A 19,076-nucleotide genomic window follows, 5' to 3' on the forward strand; every position below is an offset into this window, starting at 1 on the left:
CTCAGCATCCCAAAGGCTAGGGCAAACTCTGGGATGGAAAGTTTACGATTCAGCCTGGGGTCCTTAGCTTTGAGGACTACGGAGACGTCTCCCCAGGAGTAAGCCTTGTTTTCTGCAAGGTCATGTACCGAAATGAGCAGGGAGGCCAGGTTGACATCCTTGCCGTCCAAGATGTCCTTCCTTATGCCGGCCGGCACCAGATGTGCTGGACAGACCACGGGACATGTTCCTTCGTTACCTGTCGGCAGTGGTGACGGGACTGGAACCGGAACAGGGGTGGTTGTGGCTGGGAGAGTTTCTAGGAGCGTCACTCTGGCCTGGACATCCGTGACCGTATTGGTTAGGGACGACACCATAGCGTGCAGTTGGCCTATAGCCGCTGAGATGGACTGGAGCGTAGCCTGAGGCGGGGTACTAGGCCCGGCCGTAGCTGGTGGGGTAGAGAGGAGCCTGAAAAGCTCTGCCTTCCTAGCCGTAGCGGGGAAAGGAATGCCCCTGCATCTCAGCTCTGCTGTCAGCCTGGGGATAGTCCAACCCCTGAAGGACTGTACGCTGTCGCTCACTGAAGGCGGACGAGGAGACAAGGGGGCGGTAAGGTCTTCGCTGCCGAGTTGGGACATGGCTCCAGGTAAATCGTGCCCTAGGAGGGATGTCCTATCTCTTTGGGGACGAAGGATGGACGACCGGAACCTATAGAGGGTGACATAAGTCAAGACTGTTTCTCTATTTTACCAAGCGAACCCACCTATTTGCTGAGCACTAAGGCGGGAGCGAACGTGTATACATATATATATATTGTCACAAGCCTTCACATACATATATATGTATGCCAGCATGGTTGCTGTCGCATTTTCCACGCCTTCCCTTCTCTCCCCCTTTTTTTTTTTTTTTTTACCTGGGAAGATAGCGTCCAAGCTGGTGCAGGGTGGACCTACTGAACTTGACTGACCTGGAGAGAGAAACAACAGATGACAATTGGTGAGTAGGGATGAGCTTCGTGTTCGAGTCGAACGTAAGTTCGACTCGAACATTGGTCGTTCGGGCGTTCGCCGAATTCCGAACGTTTGGCCCGTTCGCGGCAAAATTCGTGTGGCCCACAATGCACTGCGATGGCGCAGTGCATTGCTGTCTCATGATTGGCCAAGCATGCACTGTGACCCCGAATGCTTGGCCAATCGCAGCGCCAGCAGCGAGGAGAGCCATGGTTGGCCACAGGCATCCTGCCTGTGGCCAATCATAGCTCAGGCTGTGTAGTGCACGCCCCACACTATATAAGGCCGCCTCGTGTAGTGTGTTAGTTAGCATCTGAAGCAGTGGGTGTTCTGTGTACCTTCAACACAGTTACACACCAATTGTTTTTGGCTGTTTTCCTATCTTGCTCTTGTGTAGTGGTTACTGTCTGTGCCCTGACCGCAGTATACACCACTATATTCACCTCACCTATATAGCTAGTGATCTAGCTTTAATAATAGAGCTTGCAGTCAGTAGTGTTAGTGCGTGCTGCCTGCGTGCTCTGTACCCAGTACATACCACTATATCCACCTACATAGCTGTTCTCTATTTGAGCCCAATTGCCATCTGCAGGAGTTATTGGAAGTTGTGTGTGCTTCCAGCACAGCACAGCACAGTATACATCTGTATATAACCCCTTTAACTCTGCTGTTTTCTGGTTATTGTCTGCGTGCCCTGACCGCAGTATACACCGTGATATTCACCTCACCTATATAGCTAGTGGTCCATCTTTAATAATAGCGCTTGCAGTCAGTAGTGTCACTCAGGAGATAGTGCGTGCTGTCTGCGTGCTCTGTACCCAGTACATACCGCTATAATCCACCTACATAGCTGTTCTCTATTTGGGCCCAATTGTCATCTGCAGGAGTTATTGGAAGTTGTGTGTGCTTCCAGCACAGCACAGTACAGTATACATCTGTATATACCCCTTTAACTCTGCTGTTTTCTGGTTATTGTCTGCGTGCCCTGACCGCAGTATACACCGTGATATTCACCTCACCTATATAGCTAGTGGTCCATCTTTAATAATAGCGCTTGCAGTCAGTAGTGTCACTCAGGAGATAGTGCGTGCTGTCTGCGTGCTCTGTACCCAGTACATACCGCTATAATCCACCTACATAGCTGTTCTCTATTTGGGCCCAATTGCCATCTGCAGGAGTTATTGGAAGTTGTGTGTGCTTCCAGCACAGCACAGTACAGTATACATCTGTATATACCCCTTTAACTCTGCTGTTTTCTGGTTATTGTCTGCGTGCCCTGACCGCAGTATACACCGTGATATTCACCTCACCTATATAGCTAGTGGTCCATCTTTAATAATAGCGCTTGCAGTCAGTAGTGTCACTCAGGAGATAGTGCGTGCTGTCTGCGTGCTCTGTACCCAGTACATACCGCTATAATCCACCTACATAGCTGTTCTCTATTTGGGCCCAATTGTCATCTGCAGGAGTTATTGGAAGTTGTGTGTGCTTCCAGCACAGCACAGTATACATCTGTATATACCCCTTTAACTCTGCTGTTCTATAAAAAAGGCATCTGCAGGAGTTAGTGGGTGTTGTGTGCCTCCAGCACAATATAAACTACCCAACTACTGTTTTACCCAACTCCCTTCAGGCCATTACCATGTCTGGAAGGCCAGCAAGGAGAGGCAGACAGGCGCGAGCCGATAAAAGAGGGCAAGCAGGCTCTGTGTCTAGAGACAACAGTGCTGGTCGTGGACGCGGTGCATTGTCATCAGCACGTGGCCATGGGACATGCTTGTCCTTCTTTTCTGCAGCTGGACATGTTGAACCGCAACATGCCAACGACTTGGTAGAGTGGATGACCAAGCCCTCTTCATCCTCCTCATCCTCTCTCACCCAGTCTCAGGGTAGTAGCAAAGCAGCTGCCAACGCATCGTCTTCCCTCCTCTCAATGTCATCATCAGTGACTCCTTCCCTAGACCCACCACGTCCTCCTGAGGAGTCTCCTGAACTCTTTGAGCACAGTGTTGGGTACATGCTCCAGGAGGATGCCCAGTGTTTGGTGGGCTCTGATGATGACACTCAGCTAGAGGAAGGCAGTAGCGTGAGCGCAGAGAGAGAGGATGCTCAAGAAGCACAGCAATCTGGCAGTCATGTTCCACAAGCTGCAGCATACTGCCAGGTTTGCTACAGCGATGAGGAGGGAGGGGATGATGAGGGCACTGACTCCACGTGGGTGCCTGGAAGGAGGGAGGAGGAGGAGGAGGAGGAGGAGGAGGCACATGTCCAACGAGGCAGGATGCCCTCAGGGGGCCAGCTTAGGGGCAGCACACCGACTGAATCACACCGCAGAGCTCCGCCTGCGCAGAGTGCTTCCTCTGCGCGTTATTCTAAAAGTTCTTTGGTGTGGGCCTTTTTTGAGACGAGTGCATCAGATCGCACCGCTGCTATTTGCAACATATGTCTCAAGCGTATCTCACGTGGCCAAAACATCAGCCGCTTGGGCACCACATGCTTGACCAGACATATGTTGACCTGCCATGCAGCTCGTTGGCAAGCGTACCTCAAAGACCCACACCAAAGAACAAAGCGGACCTCTCCTTGCTCCTCATCAGCTGGCATCTCCAACCCCACTAGACCTTCAGTCCTCTCTGAAACCTGCTCTGAGAGGAATGAAGGTGTAGAATTAGGTGTGTCACAGCCAAGTGCTTCCGGGAACTCTGCTAGTGGTACATCCACGTCCGATTATAGCAGGCAAATGTCCCTGCCCCAGCTGCTGGACCGGCGGAAGAAATTTACTCCCAGCCATCCACATGCCCAGCGGTTGAATGCTAGCTTGGCTTAATTGCTAGCACTTCAACTGCTGCCTTTTCAGTTGGTAGACTCGGCCCCCTTCCGTGAGTTTGTACAATGTGCGGTTCCTCAGTGGCAGGTCCCCAAACGCCACTTTTTCTCACGGAAGGCGATTCCGGCTCTCTACCGGCATGTGGAAGGCAATGTCCTTGCCTCGCTGGACAGGGCGGTCAGCGGTAAGGTGCATATTACCGCTGACTCATGGTCCAGCAGGCATGGACAGGGACGTTACCTGTCTTTCACGGCCCATTGGGTCACTCTTCTGGCTGCTGGGAAGGATGCAGGACAAGGTGCAGTAGTGTTGGAGGTTGTTCCGCCACCACGCCTCCAAAATGCTACTATTGGTTGTGACACACCTCTCTCCTCCACCCCCTCCTCTTCTTCTTCCTCCATGGCCTCTTCCAGTGCTCTGTCCTCAGAACCAGCGGTGCTCCGTAGGCGTTCCAGGGGCTACGCAAGTACGCAGGCAAAACGATGCCATGCCGTGCTTGCGCTGGTTTGTTTGGGGGACAGGAGCCACACTGGGGCGGATGTTTTGTCAGCTCTGCAGGGGCAGGCCGAGAGGTGGTTGACGCCGCGCCAGCTTAAGCCAGGAATGGTGGTTTGCGACAATGGCACCAACCTCCTCTCCGCCCTCCGACAGGGACAACTGACCCATGTGCCCTGTGTAGCTCATGTCCTTAACCTGGTGGTGCAGCGGTTCTTGGGCAGGTACCCCGGCTTACATGATGTCCTGAAGCAGGCCAGGAAAGTCTGTGTGCATTTCCGCCGATCATTTAATGCCTGTGCTCGGCTGGCTGAGCTCCAAAAGGAGTTGAACCTGCCCAAGAACCGCCTTATATGTGACATGCCCACCAGATGGAACTCAACATTGGCCATGCTGCAGCGGCTGCACACGCAGCAGAGGGCCATCAATGAGTACCTGTGCGACTACGGCACCAGGACAGGGTCAGGGGAGCTTGGTTTTTTCTCACCACGCCAGTGGGGCATGATCAGGGATGCATGCACTGTCCTGTCACCGTTTGAGGAGGCCACAAGGATGGTGAGCAGTGACAGTGCATGCATCAGTGACACTGTACCTCTTGTCCACCTCTTGGAGCATACGCTGCGTGGAATAATGGACAGGGCACTTGAGGCAGAACAGAGGCAGGAAGAGGAGGACTTCCTTGCCTCTCAAGGCCCCCTTTATCCAGACAGTGTTCCTGCTGTGCCACCCATCACACAGGAAGAGGGTGAGGAGGAGGAAGAGGAGGAGGAGGATGATTGTGTTAGCATGGAGGTGGAGGCTGGCACTCAGCATCAGCAGCAGCAGTCTTGTAGGGATGATTTACAGTCCCAAGAAACACGTGGACTTGTACGTGGCTGGGAGGAGGTAGCTGCGGATCATGTTGTCCTTAGTGACCCAGAGGACTCCGGACCGAATGCCTCAGCTAACCTACGCTGCATGGCCTCCCTGATCCTGCAAAGCCTGCGGAAGGATCCTCGTATTCTTCGGATCAAGGAGAGGGACCATTACTGGCTGGCCACTCTCCTTGATCCACGGTACAAGGGTAAGGTTGCCGACCTTATCTTGCCATCGCAGAGGGAGCAGAGGATGAGACATCTCCGGGAGGCCTTGCAGAAAGCTCTGTGCAATGTGTTCCCAGAGACTGGGAGGTTACAAACTCCTGGTCCTGGACAACGTGTTGCTGAGGCATCAGTCAGAAGGAGCGGTGGAGAAGGTGGCCGTCTGACTGATGCTTTCAGACAATTTTTTAGTCCGCAGCCCCAAGGTTTGATTGGTTCCAGCACCCATCGCCAGCGTCTAATTTACATGATGCAGGAATACCTAGGGGCAAGGTCAGACTTGGACACCTTTCCCACTGAAAATCCTCTGGCTTACTGGGTCTTGAGGATGGATCACTGGCCAGAGCTTGCACAGTATGCAATTGAGCTACTGGCCTGTCCTGCATCCAGCGTTCTTTCGGAACGCACCTTCAGTGCTGCTGGTGGCTTTGTTACCGATCACAGGGTGCGCCTGTCCACCGAATCAGTTGATCGACTGACCTTCATCAAGATGAATCAGTCTTGGATCACCCACAGCTACCAAGCACCTGAAGCTGATGTAACCGAATAATTTTTTTTGAAATACCACATCCCTTCAAGACTGCCTATGCTGATGCTGAGTGACTGTCCTGTTATGTTGATTGTCTATCCTCTTCCTCCTCCGCTGATATGTTGGAAGAACATTTTTGGTTCTGGGTGATGCCAGCAGCCCAATTTTTCTGCCCCTGTTTAACAGGGGCGTTTAATTACAATTTTTGATGCAATGCTTTGCAGCAGGGCTAATTCCTGCAATAAAACTAGAGTATATGGCAGAGGTTGGAGTGTGGTGGCACCAGCACCAGTGCGTAAGGCCCAATTTTTCTGCCCCTGTTTAACAGGGGCGTTTAAGTACAATTTTTGATGCAATGCTTTGCAGCAGGGCTAATTCCTGCAATAAAACTAGAGTATATGGCAGAGGTTGCAGTGTGATGGCACCAGCACCAGTGCCTAAGGCCCAATTTTTCTGCCCCTGTTTAACAGGGGCGTTTAAGTACAATTTTTGATGCAATGCTTTGCAGCAGGGCTAATTCCTGCAATAAAACTAGAGTATATGGCAGAGGTTGCAGTGTGATGGCACCAGCACCAGTGCCTAAGGCCCAATTTTTCTGCCCCTGTTTAACAGGGGCGTTTAAGTACAATTTTTGATGCAATGCTTTGCAGCAGGGCTAATTCCTGCAATAAAACTAGAGTATATGGCAGAGGTTGCAGTGTGATGGCACCAGTGCCTAAGGCCCAATTTTTCTGCCCCTGTTTAACAGGGACATGTAATTACAATTCTTGATATAATATTTCACAGGAGGGCCCCTTCCTGTGCCCACCCAGAGTAACGGTGAGGACTTATAGTGTTGTGGCACCAGCACCACAACCACCAAAGGTCAATTTTTCTACCACTGTTCAACAATGGCATGTAATTACAATTCTTGATATAATCGTTCACAGCAGGGCGCTCCAGCGCCCACCAAGAGTCACTTTGAGGGCTTACAATGTTGTGGCAAAACCAACACCTTGTTCCGCCATTTCTGCAGAGCATATAGGGCAGGCCCCTACTTTCAAACATCCAACTTACAAACATCAGACAGCAGCAAGTGAGATGAAAAAAGATGGACGACAAAACAAATTATACAGGGGTGATAACCCTTCCCTATGTTTTCCAAAAAGCTTAAAAATAGTTTTTTTGACTGGAGCTACACTTTAAAAATGTACCAGTTGAAAATTACAAACAGATTCAACTTAACACAACAAACCTACACAGTCCCTGTCTTGTTTGCACCGCCTGTATACTGCTGTTCTGAGTATATAGGGCCTGGGGGCCACACGCATTTCCTTTTTTTAATATGGGTACGGAGTTCCCCTTAATATGCGTACAAGACCCAAATAGGCTGGTAATGGGCAGGGAGGGCTACCCATGCCATTTTTCTGCATGATTTTCAACCATATTGCAGGAACCAGATATAACATTAAAACCGCAAGCAGTTTTAAATGGTGTTATTTCCGTTTAATGTCATTTTGTGCAGGGACTGTTCTAAACACGGGAAACACGTGGCACTTCACAGGCATACTACAGACACCCCCCAGGCACCATATTTAAAGGAATATTTCACTTTTTTTTTTACTTTAATCGTCATTAAAATCAGTGCTCCCGCCAAAACGGCCATTTTTAAAACTTTTTCTTGCATTGATCCATGTCCCCTGAGGCAGGAGTCAGGTCCCCAAACCCTTTTTAGGACAATATCTTGCATATTAGCCGTTAAAATTAGCACTTTCCATTTCGAACGTTCGAGTCCCATAGACTTCAATGGGGTTCTAACGTTCGTTACGAACGTGGGGTCCGTTCGAGAGTTCTGGTGCGAACCGAACCGGGGGGTGTTCGGCTCATCCCTATTGGTGAGGAACCTAACAAGTAAACTGAAGAGTGACATAAACGGCTGGCTAACACGACCGAAGTGCACTGTTGAGTAGACATTTTCCCGCCACCACTCCTTTTTTATCACCGCCATTTATTTATCATCATCATCATTTATTTATTTTTTCCTTTTTTTCCCTTTTTTTTTTTTTTTTTGCTGTCCCAATCCGACGTATCATATGCGTAAAGGACGAAGTGCGAGATGACCCGTGTCCAATGCGGGAGCGTAAATAAGTGCTGTAGTTGTGACCGTACAATAAGGCAACCTGTTGAAAAAAGTGAAATGTGGCCGTTCCCTCTGGGGCACGCCGAACCGAATCGATGCATCACGGAGGCTACTGGATTCGAGTCGGAGCGCTGTAAGTGACAGTGAAATGAAGCATGATTTGCCATGACAGAGGCACGAAATGGTCGCGTCGCAAGTGCGACTGACAACAAAGCGGACTCTGGAGCATGTACTGAAATGTGGGAAATAACCTGGGGTGAACCGGAACGAATCGGTGCATGTGTATGCGCGACTGGATTCGAACCGGAGCGCGGAGCATGACAGTGAAATGAAATGAACAACTTCTGTCATGACAGAGGCCTGGATCGGCTGGCCACGAACTGCGACTGGAACCGACCGGTCTCTGGAGCATGCACTGAAATGAGGCTGAAAAAATACCTGGGGCCGTCCGGACGAATCGATGCACAGGGATGCGACCGGATTCTAACTGAACGCACTACGTGACAATGAAATGTTTCCCATGATAGAGCTACGAATCGGAGAGGACGCAGCCTGCGACCGTCAACGAGCGGGCTCTAGAGCATGTACTGAAATGAGGCCAACGCAACTGGGACACGTTGATCGAACCCGTGCGTTTTGAGAAATGCGACTGGTTTCGAATCGGAACGTGATAGGTGACAGTGAAATGATTCCCATGACAGAGACCCGATCGATTAGCAACGAGCGGTTTCTGGAGCATGTACTGAAATGAGGCCGAGCAACTGGGGCACACCGGAAGGAACCGTCGCATTTAAACGAATGCGACTGGATTCGAATCGGGGCGCGGTGAGTGACAGAAATGAGTGAAATGATGAAATGACCTACGTGAGCCAGCTGTGGCAGAGGTACGAATCATTGTGCCGTGAGGTGCGACTGGCAACGATTAGTCAGTGGAACACGGTGATGAGGCAGATAACACAACAATTTACGAAAACAGTGCAGATTTTCCTTCGAGCAATTCCTACTGAAATGAGGCCCGTGAAATGAAGGGCGCTGCGAGAATGGTGCGTTTTGAGTGATAAACGACCCGGTTTCGTAACTAATGACTCAAGATATTTCAAGTTTTACGATACTCAAAAAATGAAATGTTTTAGTAAAGGAAGGTCAAACGAGACCTGCGGCAGTCGAGCCAGAGACGTTGTACAAAACACGAACGGGAACGAAAACCACGAGACTTCTGGTAGAGAGAAGTTTCCGAACGGCAACGAAATTCGAGTAGTCGGCCTAGTGACGTAGTATTGCGCACAGTAAACCGACAAAGACCACAGGCGAGTGGGCTGGTTAAATACCCCCCGGGCTCCTCCCATAAATTCAGGCCACCATACTGGCCTTCATACATATATATATATATATATATATATATATATATATATATAGATATATATAGATATATATATATATATATATATATATATATATATATATATATATATATATATATATATATATATATATAGAGAGAGAGAGAGAGAGAGAGAGAGAGAGAGAGAGAGATAGATAGATAGATATAGATAGATAGATAATGTTTGGGGGTTCTAAGTAATTTTCTAGCAAAAAATACTGATTTTAATTTGTAAACAAGTGTTAAAAATAGGCTTGGTCCTTTAAGTGTAAGTAAACCTCCCTATCGTTTTCAGCCAAGGAAGCTGCCATCTTTGCCTCTGTTTAATCAACAAGTGCCATGATGCTGCACATGTGATTAATTATGATACCAGCCATTGGATGGTTTGACAGTTTGGTTGAGAGCGCAACCAATGGGAGTGTTACATTTTTGGCACAGATGGGTTTACTTCTGCTGTAAGTAGTTAAAGCATCTAAATTGCTAAAAAAAAAAATCCTGTAAATATGAAGTATATACAATATTTAAATCCTTAAACTCCAGGAAAGCTGGTAATGTGCAGATTAGCATATCCCTGACGCACAGCAAATCTTTTTTTTATAAAGCATCCAATGTGTAGGGAAAAAATGGTAATACATCTGGTCTGAAACTGGAAAAATTTATCCAATATTTGCAGTATGTAATATGTACAGTAAATTTAATAATTTTCCTTGTACCTATCCATGACAGCATTATAACTCTGCCCCTATCTCCACCTACAGAACTAGCTTAAATCTATAAAAAGAGAGACCTGTTGTATGCTAGGTAGCTCGTAGGGATGGGCGAACGGTTCGGCCCGAGCATAAGTTTGGGTCGAACTTTAACTGTTCGAATGTTCAACGAACAGCTGAACAAACGGGTAGTTTGACCGTTTGTTCGGCCCCCTGAACTAACCACAATACATTGCGGTGCTGAACAGTATATTGCAAGCCCTTATTGGCTGCAGCAGTGAAAGCTTCAGCCAATCAGGGCACAGAGCACTGTCAGACTCATGATTGGACACTGTCATCATGACTTTAACTAATCATGGCTCATTCCCGCCCCACAGTATAAAAGTATTCTTTCAATGGCAGCCATTTTCAGTGTGATTTCGGCGTGGAGAGAGAGAGAACAGCGCTCTCTATACTGTGCTATTTTTCTTCAATTGTCAGTGTAGAATATTAGTTTAGTGTCAGTCTAGGGATAGTGAAAGTGTAGTGAGGAGGAAAATCATTCAGCTTTGCATAGTGTGCAGCTAGAGTAGGGACAGCTCAGATAGTTTCACTGTAGTTTAGTGAGACCGTGTCAGTAATCTTGACATTAGTGTATAGCTAGATTAGGGACAGTTCAGATAGCGTCAGTGTAGTTGAACACGTCTATTTGATTGCATTACTGACAGTTTAACACCAACCACTCGGCCCGTTGGCAAAAATCTGTCCCTCCTCCTCCTCCTTGCCCACTTCAGTCTGCCCCTTCTATTCCGAGTCATTACCCCTCAGCAGCCTCCACTGACAGGGATGATGGTATAGCACAGGGTGTCCCAGGTCCTAGCAGCACATCTGCCAGCAGCCCACCACCAGCTGTAGACTGTAGCCGGCAAATTTCTCTGCCCCATCTGCTGCAGCAAAAAAAACAAAAAAAAAAGGGCCCTGTCACCCACATGACCAGTGTCTAAATGCTGATCTCTCTCCAATTCTGCTTTTCAGCCTGGTAGATTCTGCCCCCTTCCGTGAATTCGCACAATGTGCAGTACCACAATGGCAGGTTGCTAGTCACTACTACTTTTCACGTAAGGCCGTTCCATCTCTCTACCATCATGTGGTAGGGAATGTTCTGGCATCATCGGGCAAGGCAGTCAGCCATGAAATCCACCTTACTGCTGACACATGGTCCAGTATGCATGGGCAGGGATGATATATTTTGTTCACAGCACACTGGGTAACGCTGCTTGCAACTCAAAAGGATGCAGGACAGGGTGCGGTGCTGCAGCTTGTTGTGCCCCCACGTCTCCATACAGCTGATGGGGATGATGCCAGACCTGTGAGTTCTACCTCCTCCTCCTCCGCCACCTCCATGCCCTCCTCTGCAGAATTGTCCTATGAACATAAGGTACCCCCTAAGCGTTCAAAGGGCTATTCCATAAGTCAAGCTATAAGGTGCAATTCAGTTCTTCAGCTGGTGTGTTTAGGGGACAGGAACCACACCAGAGCAGAGATTCTTGCAACTCTGCAGGGACAGGCCCAGAGGTGGATCACACCACGCCAGCTGGAATGGTGGTATCTAATAATGGCTCAAACAACCTTTCGGGCCTTAGACAGGGAAAGTTGACACATGTGCCATGCGTGGCACATGTCCTCAATTTGGTGGTGCAGCGTTTCCTAAGTACGTACCCAGGCTTCTAAAACAGGCCAGAAGAGTCTGTAGTCATTTCAGGCAGTCATACACAGCCAGTGCTCGGTTGGCTGAAATTCAGCGGGAATTCCACCTGCCTGTAAACCGCCTGATTTGTGACACGCTCACCAGGTGGAACTCAACTTTGGCAATGCTGCAGTGGCTATACGTGCAGCAAATGGCCATCAACAAGTACCTGTGCCAATACGGCACGACAACGGGCTCAGGCCACCTTGGCTTTTTATCCCCACACCAATGGCTGATCATTAAGGATGCCTGCACTGTATTGTCACCATTTGAGGAGGCCACGAGGATGGTGAGCAGTGACAGTGCATGCATCAGTGACACAATCCCTGTTCTGTTCCTGCTGGAGCAGACTCTGTGTGGCATTATGAACCGGGCACTGAAGGTAGAGCAGCAGGAGGAAAAGGAGGACTTCCTTTCCTCTCAAGGTCCACTTTATCCAGACACCATCATTCCTATGTCACAGAACACACAGGAGGAGAGAGGGGAGGAGGATGAGGAGGAGGATTCTGGCACTTTCATAAGCTTCGAAGAAGACATGAGTCAATTTATAAGCGATGGCTTTCCAACCCCAGGACCCTTGGGAGTAGTACGTGGCTGGGAGGAGGAAGTTCCAGATTCTGTCATCCTGAGTGACCCCGAGGAGTCTGTTTCTCAAGCCTCTGCAAATTTGAGGCACATGGGCAACCTCATGCTTCAAAGCCTGCAAAAGGACCCAAGAATACGTGGCATAAAGGAGAAGGATAATTTCTGGTTGGTAACCCTCCTTGACCACCGTTATAAGGGGAAGGTCTCAGAACTCATCCCGTCCCCACAGAGAGTGCGGAAGATAAAATCTCTTGAGGGGACGTTGAAGATGATTTTATTGAACGTTTTTCCTGACTCCAGTAGGGTACAGTGTGGTGAAAAACCTAGTTTTGAGTCCTCTGTTGGTGCAGAGAGGAGCGTTGGAGAAGGTGTCCACCTAAGTGAGGCATTTCAGATTTTTTTCATCTTCGCCACCCAGGGCTGTCAGCTTCCACATCCTATCGGCAGCATCTGCATCAATGGTGGACAATTATCTTGGGGTCAAAACAGAGATGGAGAGTTTTTCCATGAGAATAGACCACTGGCCAGAACTTGCCCAGTATGCTATTGAGTTGTTGGGCTGCCCTTCATCCAGCGTGCTTTCAGAATGGGCATTCAGTGCTGTAGGAGATTTTGTTACTGATCATAGAACGTGTCTGTCCTCAGACTCCGTGGACCATTATACTTTTACAAAAAAGAATAAGTCCTGATTTATAGCTATGAAGCCCCTGATGCCGATGTCAATGATTAAGTCTTTTTGGGATGTAGAATATCTGCAGGACTTCGATACTGCCTAGCTTTGAGGGTGTTCAATCATTTCATCTGGAAGAATGTTTTTTTATAGGTTTCATGGGCACAATTAACACCCAAAGACCAATTTTTCTGCACCTGTTTGACAGGTGCATATCATTGCAATTTTTCACAGCAAGGCCAATTCTTGCTTTAATCAAGAGTACCTCTATAGGGTTACGGTGTGAACGCACAAACGACCCCCAAAGACCAATTTTTCTGCACTTGTTTGACAGGTGCATATCATTGCAATTTTTTACAGCAAGGCCAATTCTTGCTTTCATCAAGATTACCTCTATAGGGTTACCGTGGGAAGGCACCACCGACACCCAAAGACTAATTTCTCTGCACCCGTTACTACTATCCAAAGTCAAAGTGACACCAGAATGTATCCAAAAAATCTCTAATCTTGTTCCCAGTGCACTACATTGTGGCCTCATCATTCACACTGGCTCCTCAGCTGTTGCTGACCAAAATAAAGGCAGTTTGCAGGGAAAATGGCTTTATTATTGCTGCAGCAGATTCTAAACATGGTACAGATCTGCTACTTTACAGGTAGACTAAGGGGAACCCCCAGGCACTATATTGGAAGGAATTATTTATTTTTATGCTTTCACTTTAAAAATCAAAATATCACTGCTCATTTAAAAATGACGTTTTTTTACAAACTTTTTTTATACTGATACATGTCCCAAAATGGCCATTGACTTTAATGGGGTTCGTTATTCGGGTCCGAACTTTTGCGGTGTTCAGAAGTTCTGGGGCGAACCGAACAGGGGTCTGTTCAGCCCATCCCTAGTAGCTCGTATAAAAAAAACGAGAGTGGGTCTGTATGCTGTCATGGGTAGGCACCAGGGAAGAAAACCTGTGGTAAGTATTTGATACAACTTTCCAGTTTCTTGGTGCCTACATGACACCATACCAACTGCAAATAGCTACACTACAGGGAGAGTGATACTGATCAAATAAAATGTTACTACCTAGAATATGATGAGTCTCTTTTTCTCTCTTTTTATAGATTTAACATGGCCCTGTAAGTGGAGATAAGGGCAGTGCTTTATCACCAGTATGCTGCCATATAGGCACCACCCATTTTTTGTCCTTTTTCTTGTGTTTTTTCTGTTATTAGGTAATTAACAGATTAGAAAAAAGGGGGTAAAATAGCAAATTTGGAGCGACTATAGGGAAGGGGGATTTTGGAGCAGTAATAGAATAGTGGAACATTAGAACATCTGGAATGTCAGTGAGGGGGGCTTTTAAAGCATGAAACGTGGAGGGGATGGGTTGTGTTTTGGGATTTTGTAAGGCAATTGGGGGGTTAAAGAACCATTTGGGGGTGTTTTGAAATGGCAGTAAGGGAGGGAGATTTTGGAGCGTCAATGAGGGACAACTTTAGAGCAGCAATGGGATTTAGGAAGTGGCAATATGTTCTGGGATTTTAGAGCAGCAATGGGGAAACTTTGGAGTGGCAGCAGGGTAAAATTATTTAAATGTGTAATGGCTGGGTGGGGGCTCCTGTGCCAGAATCAGAGGCACAGGGGCCCTTTTGCATGAGAGTAATAATTACCAGGCAACTCCAGTTTGTTTTTTGTCCTGGCAGTCACTTTATTTGTTGGTCTTAGGTATTTCTGAAACCACGTCAATGTGATGTAAATTACTTCTCCGTTCTTCTTACAAAATCAGATTAATCTACGCAATTACAGTGTGCAGCAATTTGGTGAGAATCAGTAATGACAACTGGCTCTAAAATAGCTGCACATCAATAATAGAAGAGGGTGAATGGCTGTTCTTGGCTTCCAGTATGAAAGAGCCTAGGGCCTGTATGTAACTGGACAGTGCAATAGCTTTCATGAGTTAACATTCTCTATCCAATTATTGGTGTCCTTGTATATGTCCGAATCAATGCCTGTGTGAATTGTCACTTGACTGAAAGCAACATTGATATTGTTTGCTGGTCTAGACAAAGGCTTTATTTTGGTCGTTTGGTTCTGGAATTTGTTTCAGTGTTTTCTCAAGATCTATCTTCATAAACTCAAGTCAGAAATTGTAGGTTAAGCCAAGTGGGAACAGTGACAAGCATCTTTGATAAGCTTACTCAGCTGAGAAAAGATCTGAAACATGCAGGGCAGGGTTGTGTTTTGCATGTTCTTCATACTCTGGAGATCCACCATCTGCTTCCAGCTACATGATATTCTCAGAGACTTGCAAACGGAGAATGCATTTTTGCACAGCAAGGTGGAGAATATGACAGAGATGCTGATGGAGCTGAAATTCTACATCTGGAACAATTCAAGAGGTAAAGAGACAAATGGTTGTGCTGAAATATGTTCAGGGTCCATGCACACTGGGCTTAAAAAACATTGCTTTTACAGGAGTTTTGCGTTATGTCTGTAGAAGCAGCGCAGAAAAAAAAACTCTTCTGGTTTGTGTTTTTGAGAGGAGTTTTCTGGCACAAAAAAATGCTAAGTGCTCCTAAACGCTCCTAAACGTCTGTGCAAAAACGCTCTATATCAGTGTTTTTAAGCCCGGTGTGCATGAACCCTGAGGTTGTGTTTTGAGGGGTATTGGTGTTACTGTGTGTTGTATCTGGTAATAGTTGTAGTCCTTTTAGGGTTTTTATTCGATATGTGCAAAGAGAGATCACACAAATATATTATTTATTAAAGTGGTTGTATACCCACATTTTTAACTTTTACCTACAGGAAAGCCTATAATAAGGCTTACCTGTAGGTAAAAAAAATATCTCCTAAACCTGTACGGTTTAGGAGATATTCCCCTCGGTATGCGCCGCTGACTGCAGCGGCGCATGCGCACAAGGGGTTTCTCGCCGTCAAAATCCGGCAGCAGCCGAGCGGCCGGACTGAAATCTCCCGCGCGCATGCGCGGGAGTGACGATATCGCGGCTCTGGCCACTCGCAGCGCCGGAGCCGCGATACCCGGAAGAAACGCAGAGGGAGCATGTCAGCTCCCTCGGCGTGAATCGGGCCAGATGTCGGGGCCTCGTTCTAAGGTAAGTATTTCATAATGAGCTAGTATGCGGTGCATACTAGCTCATTATGCCTTTTGCTTTGCAGGTTTAAAAAAAAAAAAAATGTGCGGGTTTACTACCGCTTTAAAGATAATGACAGATACAGATAAAGACAAAGAAAATATGACAATAATTCTTAAATAAAGATGCTGTTTCCACCATGGAGTCTCATCTGTGTATATGCAGCATGGTATACGGGTGACCACAGACAAATGCATGCAAGCTCTGGTGTGAGACTAAAGTAATACCAGTTTTGGCTGTGGTAATATATATCTTGAATGTAAGGAAATGGTCACCACATCCTTAAATTCCTGAAAAGAATGGGCTGGCTTGTCCATAGAATCAGCTTACAATCACATTTCAATCACATGAGTCAGCTAAAAGTTACCAGAATAACCATGATATCCGAAGGTTTATTGGATATTTTTGAGGGAACTAGACCACTAATACTAAGGAAATAGGAAATATACCATTTCCCTATCATTGTGTTTGTGTAATGTTTTCTTAGTGGCATCGGGCAGGCCCGTGCTATTCTATAGGCTACACTAATGGATTTCCAAAGGAAACCAACAATATACCAACACTCTCATGGTCAATATTTCTGTTCACATGTACAGTATGCAATATAAGCATAATAAGTAGGGATTCTTCCCAAGGACTAAGTTGTCGGAAAATCCGATCATTCAGAACGTGATGACGTAATTTTGTTACGATGGGACTACGTTCAGGCTAGTAGCCAATAGCTTTGATGTAGGAATTTGATCTGAGCATGTGTGACACTTAGTCCGATCAAAATTCTCTACACATGATCGGAGTATGTCCGATCGAACCAGTTGGTCTGGAAATATTTCCAACATGTTGGAAAATTGGGTCCGACGGATATTCCGACGGAATCAGTCCGATGCATACCACACACAGTCGGATTATCCGACAACACGATCCGATAGGACACATTCCGACGGATTCTCCGACCGTGTGTACAAGGGCTTAGAGAGATTTCCCCCCACTTGATGTCATGCTGACAATGATTACATCAGACCAGGATTAGGGCCGGTTCACACTGCGGGCGATGCGAGGCGACACGACTTGCCTCGCCGCGATCTGACAAGTCGCCCCCGTTCTGTACAATGGAACCGTTCTGAGAGGAGCGACTCGAGTCGCTCCGACTCAGAAAAAAGGTTCCTGTACTACTTTTGGGCGACCTCGGGGCGACTTGCATTGACTTCTATACAGAAGTCATTTGCAAATCGCCGCTGAGGTCGCGGCAGGTCACGGCGAGGCAAGTCGGTGTCGCCTCGCATCGCCCGCAGTGTGAACCGGCCCTTAAGGCAAAAATCGGAATCAGGACAAGGGCAGAAATACTGTAACAATGTTACCATCCCCTCACTAAAAAAATGTTTAGTTTTTTCTTTCTGTGTTGATGTTGGTCATTTTGCCTCACTTCTGTCTGGTGACCATGGGACATTAAAGTGTTTGTAAACCCCAGGAATGAAATTCTCTTATTTGCTCTCTCTATAGACTATTAAAAGTGTTTTATTATATCTGTTAGATAAGTGCAAAAAATACCTGTTGACATAGATCCCAACTGTCCCTGATTTTGAGGGACTGTCCATGATTTGGAACTAAGTTCCCCTGTGCTTTTATCTTTCAAAAAGTGTTTCCCAGGGATAAATCTTTAATCCAATTTCTAAAATGCTACATTTGTAAATTTCAGTAGCCAGTATAAAGGAATAGTAGTGGTAAAAAATAAGCACTTGTGGGTTGAATCAGTCTTTTTATTGTATAATTCTCCTTTAAAGCGGGAGTAAACCCGCTGACTTTTTTTTTTTTTTACACCTGCAAGGGAAAATGCATAATGAGCTAGTATGCATCGCATACTAGCTCATTGTGAAATACTTACCTTAGAAAGAGGTGCCGGCATCTCACTCGGTCCACGCCAAGGGAGCTGACATATTCCCTCGGCGTGTCTTTCGGGTATCACGGCTCCAGCGCTGTGACTGGCTGGAGCCGCAATGTCGTCACTCCCACACATGCGCGCTGGAGCTTTTTTCCCGGCAAGGTCTGGCGTCTACCGGACTTTCAGCCCTGTGCGCATGCGCCACTGAATTCAGCGGCTCATTGTGAGGGGAATATCTCCTAAACAGTACAGGTTTAGGAGCCATTCTTTTTACCTACAGGTAATCTTATTATAGGCTTACCTGTAGGTTAAAGTCAAAAATAGGACTATACAACCACTTTAAAGGGGCATGGTAGGGGTGGGTCTTATGCCTACATACTTTTGATAATAGGTGGCCTTGTGCCCATCTCAAAAGGTTGGGAGGTATGCTGCTGATGTTGTCAGAAATCCAGAGCTGTCCTGTGTCCAGTGTTTCTGTTACATCAAGGAGTGGAATTATCCCTCCCAGTCCTCATCTTGAAACTACAGAATCATCTGCCTTTATTTTGCGTAGTGGGTAATACGGGAAGGTTGGAGTCGTTTAGCAAAAGAAAACTGAGCAGTGCTGAGCCCACTCAGTCCACAAAGATGCTGTGTGTTGCCAGCCCCCAAAACACTGAATTTCAGACAGATTATTGTGTATTTTTCTGTATTTACAGGCTTCTTAAAAGGAATACAACATGCAGAAATACGCATGTAATCCAGATATGTACTTCATATGTGTTTTTTATTTTTATTTTGCCTTGACACACAGTGTACATATCAATAAAAAAAACTGACATGGGTTCTAATCCTTTGCCACTCTATTCAAAAAGTTGGCTGGGCAAATCTTTTAATCTCTAAAACATAAGATTAGTCTAATCAATGCCACAAATATATTTTTTGTACATCTAATTTCCTAATG

At 46.8% G+C, this 19,076-nt stretch overlaps 1 long non-coding RNA gene across 1 annotated transcript in view; it reads left to right on the forward strand.

Moving 5' to 3' along the window:
• Positions 1–15,054: 15,054 nt before the first annotated feature.
• LOC143933209 (uncharacterized) overlaps positions 15,055–19,076 on the forward strand; it is a 29,400-nt gene continuing 25,378 nt past the window's right edge. The window contains exon 1 of the long non-coding RNA XR_013263045.1: positions 15,055–15,504. This is a non-coding gene — a long non-coding RNA (uncharacterized LOC143933209). The remainder of the gene's footprint in view (positions 15,505–19,076) is intronic.

Source organism: Lithobates pipiens, unplaced genomic scaffold, assembly GCF_037356315.1.
Source record: "Lithobates pipiens isolate NorthernLeopardFrog02 unplaced genomic scaffold, aLitPip1_a1.2 Scaffold_27, whole genome shotgun sequence".
NCBI lineage: Eukaryota > Metazoa > Chordata > Amphibia > Anura > Ranidae > Lithobates > Lithobates pipiens.